Below are 6,911 nucleotides of genomic sequence, written 5' to 3'. Positions count from 1 at the left end.
TTCTATTTATAATAGCATTGTTATTTTAAATACATTCTTATATATAATATCATTATATTTATAAAAGCAGAAAACTAGGAATTTAAATTCCCAAAGTGAGACTAATGTAAGTCTCACTTATAATGTAAATTATGATACAAATTATGATACAATGAGATTTTATGGAACTGTTTAAAATGTGAACATTTTGACAATGAGAAATATTTGTGTTAGAAGGTTAAACAAAAAAATTTTTAAAAGAATACATAGGTATAGATATAATGCTCCCAGCCATGTTAAAATAATAAGCACATAAAGAGACCAAATCTGACTTCAAAATTTTCAGTGATTGATTCCGTACATAGGATTATGGATGACTTTTTTCTTCTTTATATTTTTTGTACCATGTATTATCTTTGAAATGGCTATGAATTATTGTTTATAATCAAGGAAAAAGGAGCTAAAGAAAAAGGACCAGAGATACAGGAAGTTGTGGTTATTTCAAGGCAGCTCCTAAAAGTTGATAATAGCCTGATGACTCCACGAGGAGCCAGACTGTTGAGATGATTCAATCATTGTCTTTGTTCTTAGGATTTTATAAGGGAGGCTCACAAATACCAAAGCTTCCAAGTAAGAGATACCTGCAGAAAATGGTATGAAAGAGCATGAGAAGGATTGATGGGCCAAGTCAGGATATAGACAAGTGGACTCACAAAGTATGTAGCCTGAAACACCTGCTCCACCTTCAGAATAAAATAACCAGAAGGGAAAATGAAGCACCTGGAACCAACTGGAAAGGCCTGTTTACCTGCACAGGTGTCATGCTATTTATAATAGTATTTGTGGTCCTTTTCCAACACCCTTTGCTGGCCTCAGCTCATCAGATCAGATGCTATTAAGATTATAACCATAAATTTTTATAGACTGAAACCCTATAATTAGGAGAAGAAAATCTACAAGTGGTAATAAATAAAATTAATGGGATTTGTCAGCCATTACCACAAATTACTGATACTGATTTTCTATAATAATAACAGTAAAAACAACTACCATTTATTGAGTCTTCCCTAGTACCAGGCCCTGTGATAGATCCCTTACATATGAAGGGTGGTTAAATGTGCCACCCCAAAATATGCCACTTTGACATAAGGATTATTTTCAGCAGAAGGCAATTGAGAAGAAGCAGATACCAGAACAGCTCCCTGCCATCCCTCTATATGTCTAAAAACGGGACAGAAATTTATAGAGGTATCTCCCTTGCCCTCTCTACCAGGAAGGACAGAAGTCAACCACCAGAGACAACTCTAAACCCTTATCGGTCCAGAGAAATCTGCACCAGAATAACAACAAAGCTTGCTAGAACTGGCTAGCCCCTGTCTACCATTAATTCCCCAGTGTATTTGTCTTCCCACAATTTGCCCTCCCCACAGGCTCAAAGTCCTTTTTCCTTGTCTTAACATTTCTTTACTATTATTTTAAGATGCTATAAAAGCCCAAATTCTAATACCTCTTTGAGTTACTCATTTCTGAGAGTTCCCATGTGTATTTGCAATGCACATGTTGATAAACTTGTTTGTCTCTTGTTAATGTCTTTTTCAGTCTGATTTACAGGGTCCCAGCTGGAGAGTCCAAGATGAGGAGAAGAAAAAAAAAAAAAATCTCTCCTCCCCTACACATATCTCATTTAATCCTCCCAACAACACTGTCATTCAGGTACTATTATTACCCTCATTTACCCATGAGTGAAGAGAAATGTACAGAGGTTAAACAACCTGCACGGGCTAAGCTAATAAATGATAAGCAGATCATGGGAGTTGAACTAGGGTCCATACTATACATGAAAAATAGATGAAATAACTGAAGTTCATAAGTTCATGANATGAAAAGACACTATTAGGAAATAACCCTTCTCTTACCTCAAAGGAAATTATGTCAGCTATTTCTACTATTCATGTAAAGTAATTTCACTATCATTAAACTGCAGTGCTAGAATTCTGACATTCATTCTCCTGGGAATACCTGTGTTTTGATACAACAGAGGGTCTGGGAGAGGAGGTGATGCACTCAATAAATTTTGTATGTTGGGTTCCAGTTATGCTTACCTTACCTGTTCTACAGACATGGTGAAAACAGGAGGCCAAATTCCACAGTAAATAGTCACAAGGTGAGCAATCTCTAAAACAATGAGAGAGGAAGTCTGCTTCTGGAACATGAAAGGAGTTGCTTTGACAGAGAGTTAATTCGATGGAAGAAAAAAAACGACAACTGCGATTGACGTCCACGAAGGAGATTACACCTACATTCCAATGCTGTGAAAGTTGCAAAGTGCAAAACAAGTCCTTACAGTGGAGGTGGAGGATTCGAAGAGGAGAGGCATTGAAACCGAAAGGAGACATGAATAGAACATTCCAAAATAGAGCCTGAGACTCCTGGTACATGGCAACTTTTTCTTCCCTAGGAATCAATTGAGACTAATATATTATGCTAATATATTGCATATATATATATATGCAATTAAAGTATGCCAAGATCACTAGGTTCTTCTCATAAGTTGTATTAGTTCTGAGGTACTGAAAACCATTCTAAATTTCCCTATCAATGCCCCTATTTCTTGTTCCTTCCTCTTGCAATGAAGCCAAAGAAAATTGTAATTGAATTTCATCTTGAGGTCCATAATGGTGGATCGATGGCTCAGTAAAGTCTCAATAGTTTCAGCAGCCCCTCTGCCATCTTCCCCAAATACCAACGGAGGAATCCCAGGTCTATGGCCCAAGACCATCTGCAAGACTAAAGGACCAAACCTTTTCATTATATGTATTATCCTGTTTTCTCTCTGTCACGCTATATCAATCGTGTTAGGGCTAATGGTGTATTATTTGGTCATTGGCTGGAAGATCCAGACTAAAGACAATTGAAACCTTGGACTTGGGGCTATCACGGTAACAGGATACACTTTTGAGAAATAAGCAAGTGGGTTTTATAACATGAAAAGAAGAGTGTAGTGAGTGTAAATAGCCACAGGACTGGAGACATCTGTTGATTGCTGCCCGGCATTCATTCTCCTCCTGTCATGGTCCACATTTCTTTTGGGGAAATACCCCACCTCAGGTTTCTCAGCCATGCAGTCTGACCCAACCTTCTGTTTCACCAATGTGTCCCAAGTAGCTTAAGCCAATCAGCTAAGTCACTTGTCAGCCTTGACACTCCTGACATTGGGGCTGGAAATCTCTTTGTCACAGGGTGATGTCTGTCTATTGCAGGGTATTTAGCAGCCTCCCTAGATGTTACCCATTAGATGCCTTCATGATACCCTGCAGTTAAGATAGCCAAAAATGTTTACAGACATCACCAAATGTCCTGACGGACAGGGGAGGCAAAAATCACCCTTTATAGAGATCCACTGAGCTAAACTCATCCTCATTCCAAATTTTAGTAAAGGACCTGCTTGTCCCATACCAGCTGTATTCTCCAATATTCGCTTTCTCAATAGGCCATACAGGCAGCCAGGCCCAAGGTGGACCATACATACTCTTCTGAAAAAGGTTAGACTTTGAATTCACATGGGTCTAGTATTCCATCTCAGTTTCACTCTTTTTAATCCTTCACCTAGTCCCCTAATTCCTTCAAAACCAAAATAGGGATCTGAAAATGGGCGGGGTCAAACATGTACCTGCCATACAACCATGCAACCAGCTGTTCCGTTCCTCTCCTTGAGGAATGAAATAAATCCCCTCCTAAATAAATGAAAGGCATGCCCATACAAGGCTCACAGCAGCTTTACGTGTAAGCTCTCAGAACTAGAAACTTATCGGGGTGCCTCTGTGGTTCAGTAGGTTAAGCACCCAACTTTGGCTCAGGTCATGATCTCACAGTTCATGAGTTCAAGCCCAGCATCAGGCTCTGTGCTGACAGCTCAGAGCCTGGAGTCTGCTTCACATTCTGTGTGTCCCTCTCTCTCTGCCCCTCCCCTGCTCATGCTCTGTCTCTCTTTCTCTCTCTCAAAAATAAGTAAACTTTTAAAAATTAAAAAAAAAAAAAGAACCAGAAACTTATCAACAAGTTTATGGATAAACAAAGTGTAGGATATCCATGCAATAGAATGCTACCAGCAATAAAAAGGAACACATACACAACATGTATGAATCTCAATAATTATGCTGAGCAAAAGAAGTCAAACCAAAAAATAAAAGTATATATTGTATGACTCCATTCATATAAAATTCTCAAAAATACAAATTAATGAGGGTACCTGGTGGCTCAGTCGGTTAAGCATCCAACTTTGGCTCAGGTCATCATCTCATGGTTGGTGAGTTCCAGCCCCACATTAGGCTCTCTGCTGTCAGTGTGGAGCCTGCTTCAGATCCTCTGGCCCCTCTTTCTCTGCCCTTTCCCTGCCTCAGTGTGTGCTCTCTCACTTTCGCTTGCTCTCTCTCTCTCAAAAATAAATAAACATTTTAAAAAACAAAACCAGAAAGCCAGAAAGCAGCTAGATCAGTTGCTCCATGGGGGTGCAGGGGGTGGAACAGTGCTGAGGATGAGAGAAGACCACTGAAAAGCGATGGATTACAAGGGGCACAAGAAAACTCTTGAGGGGATGAAAATGTTCTTTATCTTGATCATGATGATCATCCCATAGGTGTCAAAACCCATCACACTTACTTCAAATATGTGCAGTTTATGGTGTAGCCAATATAGCTGAAACAAATGTTTGTCAAATCATATATAGAAAGGGGTGCCTGGCTGGTTCAGTCAGAAGAGCATGTGGCTCTTAATCTTCAGAGTGTGAGTTCAAGCCCCACATTGGGTGTAGAGATTAAATAATATATATATTTTTTAAGTAAATGTATATATGTTAAGGGAACAGCAAAAATCAAACCCTCTGACCACTCCCTTCAAAAGCGGCACCTTTTCAACAATTGTTAAGGTAATACATTCATCCATTAAACAAATACTGATTGAGTGGCTACTATGGATAGGTACTATTATAGACAATAGAGACACCACAGGGAACTACCACAGACAAACAAGCGAGCAAATAAATAATTGCTGATAATGATATGAGTGCTGTAAAGGAATTAAAGTACAGTGCTGTCACAGAAAGTGACTGAGTAAAAGGAAAGGCGAATTTATGGCGGGGGGGAGGCAGGGAGAAGTCACAGGGAGCCTCCCTCAGGTGATGTCACTTGAGTGGTGCCCTAAAGAGTTAGGACATATCTTTGTGACAATCTGAGGGAAGACAATCTTGGGGAAAATAAACAATAAGTGCAAATGCTGCAAGGCAGAAATAGGTGTGATATGTCAGAGATCAGGAGTAGGCTAATCTGTTGGCACCCAGTAGGACTGAAAGATGAGTGGAAGGAATGGGCTCCAAAAGGAAAGCAAGTGTCAAATAACATAGGGTCTTAGAGACCATGGAAAAGGGTGTTACTCGGGGGAGTGAGGTGATCTTTTTGGCAATGACATAAATGCCATTTTTTTTTAAGTTTATTTATTTATTTTAGTAATCTCTACACCCAAGGTGGGGCTCAAAGTCATGACCCTGAGATCAAGAATGCATGCTCTTTCAGCTGAGCCAGTCAGGGGTCCCTGCATGAGTGCCATTTTTAAAAGATCTCTATGGCTGCTAAAGGTAGACTACAGAAAGGCAAAAAATGGAAGAAAGGAGGTCAGTTACAAGACTTTCTCTGCATTCCAAACAAGAAATGGTGGAGGCTTGGACAAGGGTGAGATTGATGGAGAAAGAATTGACATATTTGGGATATTTTTCATAGGTAGACCCAACAAGAATTGCTGATAGGTTGGACTGGGCGGAACGAAGAGATGAGGGACATAGAGGAATCAGATGGCCCCTAGATTTTTGGCCTCCATAATGGAATGGAAACATCACCATTTACTAGAATGAAAAAAAAAGATAACTATTCTTAAGACCATGATGAAAAGAGCCTAGAGAAACCAAGTGACAGCAAGACCCCAACAATTTGTCTGAGATGACACAGCTATTAAGTGGTAGAACTGGCATTCAATCCTAGGTGGTCCATGCCCTACACCTAATGTTCTAAATCTATCTGTTTTACATTGGATGTAAACAGTACTTAAAGACAGTGAACAAAGAGAGAGTTCCTTTTTCCCCCTTCATGCTTGCTGCCCTGTCAACCATTGGTATAAGTTCTGCCTCATCAAGACCCTGGGCCAGTGCTGTCCCCAAACTAACTCCCTCTGATGTTAGAGCTCTGCTCTCTTCTGTCATTGCCCTTTCTTCCTTGCAAGGGTTGTTCTGAGGACTACAGGGTATACACAGAGTACCTAAATAGGTTTTTTGGTTTTCTCTTTTCCCTTCTCCTCTCCCTCCTCTGACCCTTAATGGAATGTTCTCATTGAGGAAATTTTTGTCAACTGAAAAAATGAAGAATCTCTCCAAAAATTTCAATCATTTACTGTTAATTTCTATACCAGATATTTTTTATTACAAATAACATACAGCCTGCAAGTCACCTAGGGTTTCAGTATCTAAGCCATTCTTTCCTAAAGATCTGCCTCTTCTACACTAGCAACCAAAGTTTCAGAACATTCGCTACCACTGCTCATTCCTTCTATTCATTCTGCATACTCCTCTTAGATGAGCTCAAAGAAACCCATGGTTTCACCTCTCTTCTCTATGCTCACTCCTCCCTGAGCAGCACACCTGTAAAGCCCACTGCTACTGGAGATTTCCACTCTAGTGTCTACCAAGAACTTCAAACACCTATGTACCTTACATTAATGTATCTCCCACACACCTAAGACAACTCTTCCTTTCCCAAGCCCACAATCTGGAATTCATTCTAAATTCCTCCCTTTAACTCACCCATATCTCTCTCACTCAACTACATCCAATCAATGATACTATCTTTTGTTTCTACTTCCACCATGACTCCCTGAGTCAGACTAATATT

The sequence above is a fragment of the Crocuta crocuta genome, unplaced genomic scaffold, assembly GCF_008692635.1.
Source record: "Crocuta crocuta isolate KB4526 unplaced genomic scaffold, BGI_CrCroc_1.0 scaffold134, whole genome shotgun sequence".
NCBI lineage: Eukaryota > Metazoa > Chordata > Mammalia > Carnivora > Hyaenidae > Crocuta > Crocuta crocuta.
Note: the sequence above shows the minus strand (reverse complement) of the source record.